The 15,838-nt window shown below is 34.6% G+C and overlaps 1 long non-coding RNA gene across 1 annotated transcript; it reads left to right on the forward strand.

Moving 5' to 3' along the window:
- The first annotated feature begins 914 nt into the window (after positions 1-914).
- Positions 915-15,596, forward strand: LOC140002344 (uncharacterized). Its single transcript, XR_011808720.1, has 3 exons — positions 915-1,123; positions 8,210-8,344; positions 14,798-15,596. It is a non-coding gene; the product is annotated as an uncharacterized lncRNA (long non-coding RNA).
- The last annotated feature ends 242 nt before the right edge of the window (positions 15,597-15,838 follow it).

The raw sequence follows: 15,838 nt of genomic DNA on the forward strand, positions 1-15,838 counted from the left end.
AAACAAACCAAACTAAACCAAAACCAAACCAAAACAAAAAACATAAATAAACAAGAAACAAAGATGAATGACAGGGAAAGAAGTAAGGTAAATGAAAAGCTTGAGATTTTATTTTTAGTGAGCATTGCTTAAAAATTGTCATTACAAATTATTGATTTGTGGATAAAGTTGCAAATAATAGAGAACAATTAATTAATTATGCACTGATAGCCTCTTCTGAGTTGTGTTCAGCATCCCACTCTGATATGACTTCAGTGATTATCAGTGACTATACTGTAGTTTGTTACCCAGGTTTGCAGCCCCCTTAGTAGGTGGTCATTGCCAGAAGTACTGTATATATTATGTACGATTACATCTTTCAAGATCCACTGTGAAGTAGTTTCTAAGTGGCCAACACACATGAATAACACATGAATACTGTGTCTGTTTTTTTGTTTTATTTTTGTTTTTGCATATTTTTTTAAGCAAAACTTCTTAGATTTTCTTATAAGAAGCCAATAGGATTTTGAGAAACCAATAGGGTTTTGAGAAAACTATCAAAATCTATTATTAGTCTTTTATAGTCTTAGTCTTTTTATTAGTCTATTATCAAGTCTTACTTAACTTCCAGATGATTTTTTTTTTCTGTTCTAGAATGTTGATTTCTCCTCCCACTCTCAAATAAATTACTCTTTGATCTGATAAATCTTCATCAAAACAGATGTCCTTGTGAAGACCTGTTTATCTTGATGAATTCTGATCACCTGTAATCACAGGACTAAAGATTTTATTTTTATTTTTTTGAAAAAAGATCCCACCTCTCAGATAGATCAAAGCAAGATGATGCTTCATTACTTACTTGATAATATGATTTCATCATTACTATTAAGAAGGTATGGGTCTTATACTGATCTGGCATTGCAAGGTCTCAGGATCAGTATTGGCTTCCCTTGCCTCCAGCTGAGTTAGCTTGTTTGCAATTGGCAAGTGGCTGGGTGACTAGTGCCTCACCTCTTTCAGCAGCAGGTCTCCACCTCCAAGAAAAATTTTAGGATGCTGATACCTTTGCTACAACCTTCCACTATTTCTCTGTGTGAGGAAAACTGGTGTTATCAACCTCAGGACCCAGAGACACAATGGAGAGGTAAACATAAAAGGGAAAGAGCAAACATTATCATGTCTTCTTATGGAACAATTTTAAGGATACTGTCATAATGATACTGAGGTTTTTCTGTACTAGTTTTGACTGCTAGTGCTGACATTGTTGGTTGTATTTTGATAAGACATTGTAGATTTTAATTAGTTTAGTAACATTTTTTTTTTCCTCCTATTGTGCTTGGTGTATTGCCAGAATTGTGAGTGTAAATGTATGCCTGTAGAGTGATCGTTCTGAGAAATTAAGTAGTTGGCTTTCATAATGAAACCACTGTGGAAATAAAAAGGGTCAGACTACAATCCTAAAGCTTATATGAGGTTCTACTTCATGAAGAAAGAATTGCATTTAATGTTGAGTTTACTGAAACCTACCTTGTTTGGGACACTTCGGAGCATCAAAACAAACTTTGCTATGAAGAAAAATAAATATGCCGTATATTCATTATGATGTAGTAGAAGAAAAAATAGAAGATCTAGAGCCATTCACATAATCCTTTAATAAGTCAGTCAAAGTTTTTTAACAGTCAGTCAAAGGTGTTTTTTTTTTTTATTATTTTTTTTTATAACCTAAATGTTTTGTGGCATAGGATTCTGTGCAAAGAGTTTTAATCTTAGTTTTGTCTTCTAGAAATTACTGGTCTATCATATCTCAATTTCCATTTGAATAAAGAGATTCATAGAACAGACACTACAGGCTGAGAAAGTTTTTATTTCTTAATAAAGTTAGAAATTTTGTAAAATTTCTACAGCTACATGAATACCTCAGCTACATGAATAGAATGGGTTCTGCATTAATCAAGATTGCATGCAACTGAATGATGATAATGATTTACAACAGGGCTAGTGGGACCTTTATTATTTGGAATTACAGTTAAATACTTATGTTTTTAGGAAGAAAAAAAAATGTTAAAGTATAGTTCTAGATAACAACAATTTTTACTGCTGGTGAATAGTTTCAGAGTTCCAGTATTATTGTCTGAGTACAGGAAGAGGATAAATTATGTCATACACATATGAAGGACAGTGATGTCTTTCCATGAACGGACAAAATAGCATCAGTGTACAGATTTTAGTCAGTATCTAATTTCCTCTAATCAGTTTCAGTTGGGGGATGAAATTATTGCAGAAGAAGGAATGTAACATTCCTAATTGACAAAGGGAAAGGGATATTAATGCAGCTTTATAGCTTTGGAAATATGTGCGAATAATTTCACTGGATGTTTTTGTCAGTCTTCCTTACAGAAATAAGTCTTCTGGCAACACATTCATAGGAGATGTTATCTGTGCAGAGAAGGAAATCAAAGTGTTATATAGGAAGAATGTGATTATCCTAAATACCTGAATAGAAAGAAGTATATTAGTAACAAGTGTAGTGCTAAGTATATATGGAGTAATCATAAGCATTAACAGTCACAAACATTCAGAAACTATGAATCATGCCTTGGAAAAAGTCTTATGGAACTGACTTAAATGTATTATTTACAATAATAATAATAAAAAAGATCTTTATTGAGTATTTGAGTGTTGAATTTCATCGTCCGGTGTAGTTCTACAACCTTAATGGGTGACACAGTACTCTAAAAGGGAGAGAAAATGAGTTTGCCACCATATGTCAAGTTATTGGATTCCTGCTCTGTGTGTGTGTGGATGGCAGTATTATTGCTTTGTGACTTATGGATGATAAAAAGAAAAACAAGTCAAGGCAGCAGATTGTAGGACTTAAATATAGCTGAAAGTTTCAGATTCCCATTTAATCATTTGCAAGAAAACATCACTTTTTGTTTTGTTCCTTTTCTTTAGTTTATTATAGTATTTGTTTTGGTAGGAGAGAGGATATCTTACCCTCCTGTTATTTCATGTGGAACACAAGTTTTAAATGTTTTCCTTTCCCTTGGTCATGATGATTTGGATGGCCTTACATCTCTGTGGAATCTAGCCAAAGACAAATGATGAAGCTGTCCTTAGGTTTTTCTTTTCTTTTTTTTTTTTTTTTTTTCTTTTTCTTTTGATTCTTATGATTTTAGTTTGTTTGATCTGCACTAGATCTAGAGAAACACCAACACTCTAGGAGCAAACTTGCTAGTGTTAGGTCAGAGATTGGACTCGATGATCTAGAGGTCTCTTCCAACCTAGAAATTCTGTGATTCTGTGATCACAAATTCACTGAAAAAGCATTAAAACCTCTATAAAAGGCTGCTTCATCTGAATTCCTGTCAATATAGTCCACTCACAGAATCATAAACCCACAGAATCATGAACAAATATATAAATCTAGACTTTATTATTTTTATTTTAATACAGGATTCAATTTAGCCATTTTGTCTTTAACAATGTTTCATCTATATGACTGTGTATTGTTTACTTATGCTCCCTGATTCACTAATAACATAGCAGCATCAGATTCTAGTTTGCTATGCTTCCTAGTCAGCCCAGTACCCTTCCTGTGTGTCTACCCCCCCCCAAATCATTGAGGAGACTGTTATATCCTGATGTATCTTCCCCAACCGTTTTATTTATTTATTTATTGCTGTCATGACACAGTGAATTCTCTCTAAGTTGGTTGAAAACTTCAGAAAGTTTCTCTAAAGTATTCTGTTTCAGTTGGTGAAACTCTTGAGAAAGTTTTTCTACAGCCGAGATGCAGGCCTCTAGGGAAGAGGAGAGACTTTCTTCGTACTGCCAGAGTTGTTTAGCCAATTCATCCACCGTGGGTTCCTCATGATCATTCCATGTCGTTATTGGCAATTAGTTGGCATATAATGATGGTGCACTCCATACAAACTTCTGCCACATGGGTCGTTTGCACTTGACTTCATCTGGATCTTTGTCTAGGTCCTCATGAATCACCTTTCATAGAGCTAATTCCTTCAGGTACTGGATTCCCTTCTCCATGGTGATCCATTATGTCTGGTTGACATACAAGATCTTCCTTGAAGGGATACCTTTCCTTCACACCTGACAGGAGATGCATCCAGAGGGTGAAGATTTGTGCTCTATTTCCAATTGCTTTGTCAATGCCTTCATTCCTAGTAAGGGAACCCAACCACTTGGCTTCCGTGCCCTCTAATTCTAGACTGTTGGCTCCGGTGTCCCTGCACTGGAGCAGCCAGGTGACAAGGTGCTCACTTGGACAATGACTGAAATCCTTTTTGCATATTTCATAGCTCAGGCTGGGATAGGCCTCGGGTAGTTATTAATGCTTTTATGATATCTTTCTCTTCATCTTCCCATTTGTGTCATAGCCCAGCCACTGTGGAGTAGCCTGTCTTGTTATCTTCTTCCTCCCTAGTCTGAGTAGGAGTTCTTCTCTGTTCTAAACAACTTGACTTTCTCATCCATTGTTTCATATTGGTTAGAGGAGCAACTTGCACTGCTACAGTCTGTTTCCCTGACACAGCCGCAGCGCCCGTCACAGGGATTGGAACAGCCGCAGTGCCTGTCCATAGGGGTTGGAGTGGCAGCTGGCGTTGCAGTGACTGCTGGGCCTGTTAGAGGGTTTGAAGTAGCTGCAGGGTTTGTCACTAGGATTATAGTGGCATCAATTGCAGCTTGATAGGCATAGGGCAGACCAGAGCACATTGCAGTGGTTTGTGTATCTGTTTGGAATTGCCAGAGTGATTACACCCCCTTTTCAAGCATTCTACCAGTTTTTTAGGATTTTGCAGTTGTTCAGGGGTGAGTTTCCAAAGCACTGGAGGTGCCCCCTGCTCTAGATGCCTGCCCATATCCTCCCACATTCCCTGCTACTCACAACTATCCTGCCTCAGGACAGATCTCTGGATGGCATTCCCAAGTAGTTTTTTAACCTTAAAAAAAAATTTGGAGTGCATTCAGAAGACATAACAATAACATGCTGGTCTGAACATCCCAAAGATATTCAAAATCATAAAGAGCTATCCTAACTAGCCTGGAGGAAAAGACTGGGGTGAAGGAAAAAGGGAGAGTAAACAAGTAGGAAAAAATATCTCCCCCTGTCCTCTCCATAGGTTGGTCCCTGAAGAAAAAAGGTAATAAGTGTAATTGTTAATAGTTTCTGAGATATGGTTTCCAAAGTATAGAGTTGATGGCAGTGCTGAGTACATATACCAGGTTAGTCTCATGACTAGCAATTTTGTCATATCATAATCCAGTGTTACACAGTAAAGAAAAATAATAATCTTAAACCAGATCCTGGAAAGGATGAACAGCATGACAGGGAACACATACATGTACAGTAAGTAACGCTATATAACTCAATTTGGAAAACAGACACAGCAGACCTGAGATCCAAGCAGTCAGCGTAGTGAGTAGCAACATTTAAGCAGGTCTAATACCAATTTTGTTTTAACACTCTGTGGTCAGATCTGTCATTATCTCAACCCTTTGAGCTGCATCTTGGGCATCAGAAAGACTGTTGTGATTTAATACATCTGCCAGCTAAACACCACACAGCTGTTCACTCACCATCTCCCCTCCCTTTCTGGGATGGGGGAGAGAATTAGAAAGAAATGAAAGATTATGAGGTGAGATAAAAACAGTTTATTAGGACAGAAAAGAATGGAAGATAGTAATAATAACAATGATAATGGTATTACTAATAATGATGTGTATAAACAAGTGATGCACAATGCAATTGCTCACCACCCACTGAACAATGATGCCCAGCCTATCCCTGTGCAGCCACTCCCCCCACCCTAGACAGCCCTCCCATATTAATTGTTCAGCAGGACATCAGATGGTATAGAATACCTCTTTGGTCAGTTTGGGTCAACTGTCCTGGGTCTGTCCCCTCCCAGCTCCTGCTGCACCCCCAGCCTGCCTGCTTGCAGGACAGTGTGAGAAAATGAAAAGTCCTTGGCTTAGTGTAAGCACTTCTCTGCAACAATTAAAACTTCAGCATATTATCAACATTATTCTCATCCTAAATCCCAAACACAATACCACAACAGCTACTAGGAGGAAAATTAACTCTATCCTATCTGAAACCAGGACACACAGTCATCCAAGAGTTAGGGAATGTTTAGAGCCCTTCCTATGTGTGTACCTATATGTGTCTTTGCCAATGTCTCTGAATCCTTCACATTGTCTGCATATTGGTCTAGGATCTTAATTGAACTAACTGGCTTTCCAGAAAGGGAAATTTAGAATTGTGTTGTTTCCCACTTGGCACCTGCAGCTGTTTGAGGCATGGACACAAGGGACTTGAAATAAGGAACTCTGAATTTAAAGGCAGTGCAATAAGTGTTTACTCAGTTCCTACAATAGAGTTATTCCTGCAACATTTATTAATTTATTAATTTATTAATTTATTTTAACTTCTGTCTTTTAAGAGTTTTTTTCTAAGGAAAAGGAAACAAACTTATTTTCTTTGTATTAATGCACCTTTCATTTCACTTATAGAATAAGTGGTTTGTCTAGGTGTAAACACAGGATTTATAGGTATGCCATAAGATTACGTAAGACTGTGTCTGTGCAGATTCTATATTTATTACATGCTACAACTCTCTCTACAGAGGAATCAACATTTACTTTGTGATCTTAATTACTTTAGTCTTTCATATATTTATATATATTTAAAATCAGTCTTCTGATTACATGATTGAATTTCAAAGTCTATAGCTACGATAAACAGTAGCACGTTGTAAGAATGTGTGATTATTATTTTTTCATTAACATATATTTACAAAGCTAAATATTTCTGATCTCCAAAATAGTTTTATCAGAGCTTTCTTATACAACTTTAGTTCTTTGTTATAGAACATGAAAAAAAAAACACACAACCTTTAAAGCAGTGAAGTGATATGGAAGCCCATTGTTGATGAGAATTACTTTAGAGTTCTGTATGTGACTTTTATAAACTTTTGATAGAGAACAGCATTCCATGCTGTTCTCTAAATTGGTCTTACAGGTGTTTTTTTTTTGTTGTTTTTTTGTTTTTTTTTTTTTTTTTCCCCTTCACACAGCTAATTTCATAGCAATAAAAGTCACTGTTTTGAGCTCTGATAGTAAAATGATGGTAGTTATGCTGGAATTTTATTTATTTGTTCAATATTTCTGAGGGTATCTAATAATATGATTTTTTTTTTTTTTTTGGCATATGCATCTTTATCCACATATACTGATATCTTAATGTCATTATGTCATACAGATTTTTAAAATAATTATCTTTTTAAGAACATTCTTGGCACAATATATTTTATGAAATAATTTTCTAAAATTGAAACCAAAATGACAGTCATAATGGTCTAGATCACAAATTGCTGTGTTAAGATTTTCCATTTAAGTAAATTACCTAACTGCATATAATTTTATATGTAATTGTCATTGTTAAAACACAGAATTGCTTTGGTTCCAACAATACATAAGTTCAACGTACCCACCTACCTCATAGTTTTGTTTGCTGTATTTATAATGGATTCCACATTTAGGATTATGTGAAAACTGGGAGATTTGAACTGTGGTGAAGCACTGTGACAGCAATAGCAGCTCAACATTTTACTATAATGTTTCCCAATAAAGAAATAAACAAAGAAAACTCATAGGGAAGTTACTATTTAGCCATGATTCACAAGTCTAACACAGATACAGAAAAAATGCTTGGAGTCCATGAAAGCTCTTTTGATTGATCAAATCAGTTATTTAATGCTGACTTTCTGATGAGTATTAACCATAAAAATTTTGAATGTATGAATATTGTACCTTACAGACATTTTTAAACTGGCTATTTAGTTTTTTTTTTTTTTTTTTTTTTTTTCCCCAATCATTTTATTCATAAACAGGCTTTTGTGTAGTGTTCAAAAGCATATGTGAGTTGTTTGAATTTTTCTATATAATTTCACATGAAATTAAAAAGAGGAAAAAAATTGTGTTGGAAAAAAACCACAACTGTTATATTAATGCACTCAAAAAGACAATAAAAAGCACCTAAACATAGATTTGTAGTATAAATTGTAAAAGTTAACTCTAGTTTTATATCCTGTCAGCTTAAAAAATATGGAAGTAAGTGGCCCATCCCAAAGCTAGTACCAGGTGGTTAAGATTCACATGTTGACAGAGTAGCACCAGGAAGAATGTAAAATATATACTTTTAAATTAGGCTGGGCAAAGAAGCGAACAAGACAGTCCCATGGGAAGTGAAACAGATACTGCAACCAGCTCCATCAAGCAGCTCTAAGAAGTCAAGAGATAAACACGTGGTCAGAAGTCACAGCAGATTCACCTTTTTCACCAGGTTAGTTCATGACAAACATCCTTATAATAGATTTTTTTTTTTTTTTTTTTTTTGTGGTTTGCAAAATGGTTAGGTTTCTCAGCTAGGATTTTTATTTCATTTTATTTTATTCTGTATCCAAATGATTTGGACCCACATGTTTTACTTGTTAGGTGAGACGTGGTATGCTTGTAATATCGGATTTCTTCTGTTTTTTCTCATTTTATACTGTTCATACTACTATGTTTTGTGCAACACATTCAAATGTGCTTTAAGCATGGAATTAGAATCAAGGCATTCCCCCCTCAACACACCCAAATGAAAATAATTTAATTACCAAGAGATAGACTGATACTAATCCCTTACCCCCCCCCCCCCCATCCTTTTTTCTTCCACGGTCTGGTTTAATGAAGTGCCTTTGGATAAAAGCCCATCTGAAAGAAATTCTTCCTCTCTAGATATATCATGTTGCTTTTCATTTCCTTTGCTTCTGTGAATGGACTTGAAAAAAAAGTTTTCCAATTAGGTAAAAAGAAAATGTCTTGCTTGGTCACTGTTTTACTTTTCCAAAAATTTTATTAGAGAAATAAAAGAACTTATGAGATTATTTTCTCTGAAGTATTCATCAGTTAAATCATTATATCTGTTACTGAGACAATCTTCCAGATAATGCATGACCCTCTTTAAAGAGTAATATACACAGTCAGTGTAGTATAAGAAATATAAGTTCTTGTGTTTTAGCATTGTTTTGTTTAGAGGAATTTGGAAATATTCTACTGATGGGCAAAAAATTAAATAAAATCTCCATCATTACTTTAACCCATGCCTAGGAAATTGCAATATTTCACAAGATAAGATAAAGTTGAAAGCTCTGCTGCAAGATCACTTTCACATTTTCTTTACTTAACTGAATATCTATATATTAATTTTTAAATCTTGATATTTAGTAGCATACTGAAAATAATCCTCTGTATTACATCTTAGGGAAAGAGCTGTGACTTGCTAAAGGTCTGACCTGTGTGCCAAACTCTTCATGACCTCTTTAAATTTACTTTGACTATTTTTAGGAAAAAGGAATAAGGAAAAAATCTGTTTCAGTTTCTTTCAACCTCCAGTAATGAGGACTAATATTGCTCTTAAGGTGTCATAAACAGTCTATATTGTCTTAAACATAAATATTATCTTAAGGTATCACCACATAAGCTTAGTGATTTGTGGACAGGTAGCTGAACAGTTTTGTGAACTTTTAAATTTCTTTGCTTTACATTGATGTTGTTCTTTGTGTTCAAGAAAGTCTTGTGTTAACTCACAGACTGGTGTTAAAAAGTTAGCAAGTATATTATTGTTGATAATTGAATTTTGAATGTTGTATTTCAGTGCATATTTTCAGGGCTTAGGAACAATGAGGATCACTGGCATTCCCAGAGATGAGAAAAAGGGGGAGAAATGGAACTATCCTATTCTTCTGGAAGTGTTTCTACTACTAATATCACTAGCAGCAGAGTTTAAGAAACTGATAAAGATGGTGGATTGGGACAAGGATTTTGTGTTATTTATATTTGGAGTAAAGCTGGCCTGGAGCATGTGTGAATAAGGGGCCAAAGGCAGTCCCAAATAAAAGAATTAGATCCACAGTCCAAATCAAGCCAGTTACATGGGCTGTGCTGCATAAATGGCATGTTAAAGCTTGCTGTGCTGGGACTATTTAGAAGTTGAGGGTGTGTTAAGGACAGTTTTAAACTGTAAAACTGAACTTTACTAAATTCATCAATAGCAATACACCTCTTGGTGTTTCCGTCTTTCTTGTTCATGTTTGATATATTTATGCTCTTTGTTCCCCTATCAAAAACAGGGCCTTATTATCAGCTTCTGATAATTTTTTTCTTGATTTTGTTTTTGCCAGTCATCTTCATTTATTAGTCAGAACATACTTTTGCAGTACCTTGCATTTCTCCCATTCTTTGTTTTCTAGCTTTCTGTTACTTGGATGTCTTCTGTGTGGAAAACTTGTCCTTTTGGTAATAATATTGCTCTTGTTCCTCTGTAAAATGCTAATTTATGTGTGTAACAGCACTTTGCATTGTATACAAAAGAATAAAATATTTTAGCTATATCCATGTATCAGTGTATCTGTTTTGTCTTGGTTTTGAGTTCAGAAACATAGTTGCTCCTGTTTAATAAAATTACATACCTGCATAGTTAATTATAAATTACATTTAAAAAAAGAGGTGAGATACTGAGGTAGTATTTTTGAATTAGAAATACAAATTACAACAGATATAGCTTAGTTAGAAATTATGGTACATTTATATTTGCCAAATGTTAGTTACCGGTTAGCTAGTGTGATAGGTAATATTTGGAGTAATGTAGTAAACAGAGATAAACAATGATAACTTGCTACAGTTAAAGTGTCACTATTTGCTGTAGTGGTAATTTGTCTTGTGACATCAGAGAGCTGGCTACATGTAAATGTTTAGTTTTGTTTTTCTAAATATTTTATAAAACTTATACTTGAAGGAATTTTATTCCTTCTTTTATTTGCTGTTGCATTTTTTTATTCATAAAAATATGTTTTAACAGATTTGTTTACACTTATTTGATGAGACCCTATCCGTTTGAAAAGATTTAAACTAAGCAAGGCCATTTCAGCAAAATATTAAAAAATATTTTTTGTCTTTTCAGTGGTTATTGTGAAGTTACTTCCGTAGTTTGCAGCTTTAAATGGTGATATCTGCATTCCTTAACTCACATAATTCATAATGAAAATGGATGGATGAATTAGTGATAAGTTGCCTAACAATGTAATACATGTACAGTAACTAGTCAGGAAAAAAAATAAATCTATTGTTCACTTGCATTTAAGACTACAAGACTTTTATAAAAAACAAAACCCTGAGCTTCATTTACTTTGAAGTCATATTGAATGGGCTGAGAATACACTGCCTGGCTTGATTAATGCCCTGTGTCATGAAATATGATGAGAAAACATCTATAGTATGTAGAACCTATATGACCTTGACAGTCTTCACTGCAAATAGTTATTAAAAATTGTGTTAAAAATCACACTGAATGCTCCTCAGTGGAATACACTGGTATTATCTTAATTCATTGCCAAAACTAATTTGTAAGTAATAGAATATTACAAACAATTTCCAGATGATGGTTAAGTGTATTCTTCAGTGTGTGTTTTAATGAATATTTGGGGAAAAAAAAATGCAATACACTGGATTCTGAAAAGTGTTATTAAAAATTATTATTAAAAATAGTTAAAAAATTATTATTGACTAAATAATTTAACTAAAGGGGAAAAAAGGGAAAGGGGAAAAAAAGGAAAAAAACAACCAAACAAAACAAATAGAGTCTATGTGGAAGTACAGAGGAAAGAAATTACTCTCTACTTCCCACAGATGAGCGATGCTTGACCACGTCCTTGAAGCAGGGCCTCAACTCACGTAGACGGTGTTTGGGAGGAGGACCGACATTTTCACAACAAGAACCCACCCCTCCCCTCTTCTTGTTTCCACCTTTTACTGCTGAGTGTGACATTGTATGGTATGGAATATCCCTTTGGTTGGTTTAGGTCAGATGCCCTGGTGATGTTTCTTTTCTCACTTTTTTGCCCACCCCCTAGTAGGGTTAGAGTCCGATGTTGTGCCAGCACTGCTCAGCAGCAGACCCAACACTGGTGTGATACTACTGCTGTTCTAGCTACAACTGCAGAGCACAGCACTGTATGGGCTGCTGCAGGAAAAGTTAACATTCCAGCCAGACCCAGTACAATTACTTATATTACCTTTTGCAGGACTGGGTCCTACTACAAGTAATTATGCACGTAGAAATGAGTACAGAAGAAAAAAAATAAATTCATGAACTTTCTAAGCACCTCTGCTTAGAAATATTATGGCTTGTGTGTAAAAACAACCGAACCAATCAGATTTAAAGAATGAATGCTAGTACTTTTAATATATTTATAACAAAATACCCGATATACTATAGAACAAGTAACTGTAGAACATATTTGCAGTAGATGTCCAATGTTAAAATTTTAGGTTTCACTGGTAACAGATTCAAGATTTACCTGTTAGAAATATTTCAAAATATAAATACCAAAAGCAAGTACAGCAGCTGGAAAATATATGTATTTCAAGCATTTACCTTAGTTTCAGAACACCAAATGTTTCAAAAAGATAATTTCTTTCTTTCCTTTTTTTTTTTTTTTTTTTAATCTTTAATTTGTATTAATGACATACTTGGAAAAAAAAAATAGTCAGTGTTTCAATAATATAGGAAGTTTATATTGACAGGATTTTGTGTAGCCAAATATAAGCTCCAGAATAATTTGTATTGCTTAAAAGAGATCATTTTTATAATGTGCTGGTACAAAACAAAAATATACTTGATTTTGTGGCTTAACCCAAGAGGCAGCTAAACACCATACAGCTGTTCACTCGCACCCCCAAGGTAATTTGGAGGAGAATCTTGAAAAGAAAAGGCAAGAACTTGAAGGTTGAGAAAAGGATAAAAGGACTTTCTTTTTTTTTTTTTTTTTTTAAATAAGAAGGGGTGAAGTGGGGGGGAGGGAGGAGCGAGGGACAGATGGATGACAGCAACAACAAAAAGATCACTACTAACTGACTGTTGCCCTGCCAGTTACAGAGCTATGTTTCCTCTGCCACCCCCCCAGTTTTATTGTTCAGCATGATGTCATACAGTTAGGAATATCTCTTTGGCCAGTTTGCGTCAGATGTCCTGGCTGTGTCCCCTCCCAGCTCTTTGTGCAGCATGAGAAGCTGAGAAGTCCTTGTCTCCATGTAAGCACTGCTCTGCAACAAGTGGTTGGTGTGTTATCAGCAGTATTCTTGTTCTAAGTCCAAAACACAGCACCATACCTGCTGCTAAGAAGAAAATCAGCACCATCCCAGCTGAAAACAGGACACTGAATCACATAGCCTGATACAAATTTTGGCAAAGGTTTAAATGACAGAGTCTATGGAAGTCCTGTATGATTTTGTTTGTATCATCTTTCTATGGGCAGAATGCAAAGTGAGGGCAAGAAGTTTATGAATGTTTTTATATGAGTCAAGTCAACCAATTTTTTTCATTGCAGAAGCAAAGATACTTGTGAAAGAAAAAACACTAGCATAGTAACATAAAATCTACACACACACCTTTCTTCTTTTACTTGCTGCGTATAAACTGATGATCCTAAATATTCAGATATTTCAATGATGTAAACCACAGAAGAAAAGGATTACATTTAAAATAGTTTCCTGTTTTTCAGCTGAAAGAATAGGTAAGATAGTTCTGGTGTTTCTCTCATGCTTATCATAACAAAACTCAATCAGTACGGTTATCAATCAGTGCTGGAAAACATCGGCATTGTGAATGACCAGAAGAAACGTGATACGCTTTTTAATGGTTCTGTTGCAAGTATTTTGCATCCATATTTTCAAATTGCTTAGTATCAAAGTATTAAGAACTTAGTTTTACAAAGGCTAATTCAGAGTTATTTTCTTATTCTTTATGAAAATAGGTGTAATGTATAGTACTGCAGTCCTTCAGAGTCCTTCAACATAATCCTGTGTGGTTTGAGAAACCGTTGTTGCTAAGGACAAAGGCAAAGAAAACGGAGTACCTCACCCTTTTCTGGGTCTCTTGTTGCTAGTTCTCCCATTTCTTTTTGCATCAGGATCTCATTTTCCTCAGGTTTATCATTTATCTGTATCTGTAGAAGCCTTCTTTTGGCCGTTCATCTCTCTTCCTTATTTCCAAGTCCTGCTGAGCTTTGTCTTTCTTTATTGTATCCCTGAATACTTGGGTAATGTTTCTATATTCACTGCACTCACTGAACACTTTCTCTAAAAGTTCTGATGCCTCTGCCTGTTCCTCCTGTTCCTCACTTAATCATCAATTAGCATTAATCTTTTCTTTTTGCATGCTATTACCTTGGTTAAAAATAAAAACCAAGAAGATTATGGTAACATGTAAATATCTTAAATCCATGCTGTATTTGCAGTTTTATACTTCTCAAAACAAAAAGAAGTATCTCTATGCCACTTTTTTTTTTCTTTCCCCAAATATGTCTTTCTTTAAGCTTAGTTCTATACTGAAAATTAGATTTAATTGATGACAATGTTGTTTAATACTCCTCTGTGAGAGTTTGATTTATTTTTGTCTTTTTAATTTGATAAGCAATATAAATAAGCAATATTTCTTAAAATAAAGAATGGGTAATAATTTTCAGGGATGATTCAAAGCAAGTGAGAACTAGTTATTTTCAAGAAACTGTAGGTATGCTCTCTGACAACCAAATTTATCCTAAATCCTTTTACAGAATTATGTCTATCTTCCTTTCTAGCTCTACATCTATTTGTTTCTCCTTGGCACAGCTGTTCTTTTTTTCATATCCATTAGTTTTGGCTGTGTTTTCTGTGTGTTCCCTAGCTCCTAACATTCTTTTTCTTTCACTTACAGGTGCAATTCTGCAGTCATACACATATCTGTAGTATTTTTCCCTACCTATCACCAGATGAATAGCTTCTGTAAAGATGAAGAATCTCCCTTTCATGGAAAGAATCACTGTTTTCTATCACAAGGACACAAGAGGAGCCAAGAATTTGGATCAGAAATTTCTTCTTGCATCATCTTTCACTGCAATAACTATTGGGGTAACAGGATTCAGAAAGAAATGTTTTGCTAGAGTGCTGATCAAAGTATTTGCACGTTACTATCTCTGAGAGAACGCAGACAGGGCTTTTGAAACAGTATTAAGTGTTGGAAAAGTTGGTTACACTAGCACAAATAAAGTTTAATAATATTGCAATTGAACTTGTGCAAGCACAATTTAAAAGGTAAGCTTCCTTTCATACATAGAACTGAATTCTGAATGCATTTATATATTATTTTTTAAACAAAACACCTTGACCTTGAAACTCAGCCATTTACTTACCTTCAGGATAAAAAACAAACAAACAACAACAACAAAATATTATTTTTATTCCTAGTATAACAGACTTTTACTCAGTTGTCTTTTGCATTAACTTTCAAGTGTAATCAGTTATTTCAACCCAACACATCAACTTTAGTTATAATAACTTCTTCTCCTAACAGTAAACACTGATCTTTGTGCCCATATCCATATTGAAAAGATATTGTAACTGAAATAAAAATTGTGGGTGATAATACTCCTCTTATAAAAGCAATTTTTGAATAAGAAGCATGTTTTAAAAGTACTATTATCTATTTCAGGTCTCTCTTTAATCTTTATAAATCACTCATCTGGATTAAAAATATGTTCTACCTAAGCACATCTGACTGTAAGTCTTCTTTTTTTCTCACTTAAAATTCTTCCAGACTAAATTTTCTATGTAGCTAGTCAACTTTAAAAATGTTCTGCCTTGATTTCACTCATTCGTTTCCCCTATTCATGTTCTTTTTCTCTTCCATCTGAAAATATGCATAATAGATTAAGGCAAGATATGCGGATTCAAGGATTCAGCCTTCTGCAGAAATGGA

This window comes from Anas platyrhynchos, chromosome 4 (genome assembly GCF_047663525.1).
Source record: "Anas platyrhynchos isolate ZD024472 breed Pekin duck chromosome 4, IASCAAS_PekinDuck_T2T, whole genome shotgun sequence".
Classification (NCBI taxonomy): Eukaryota; Metazoa; Chordata; class Aves; order Anseriformes; family Anatidae; genus Anas; species Anas platyrhynchos.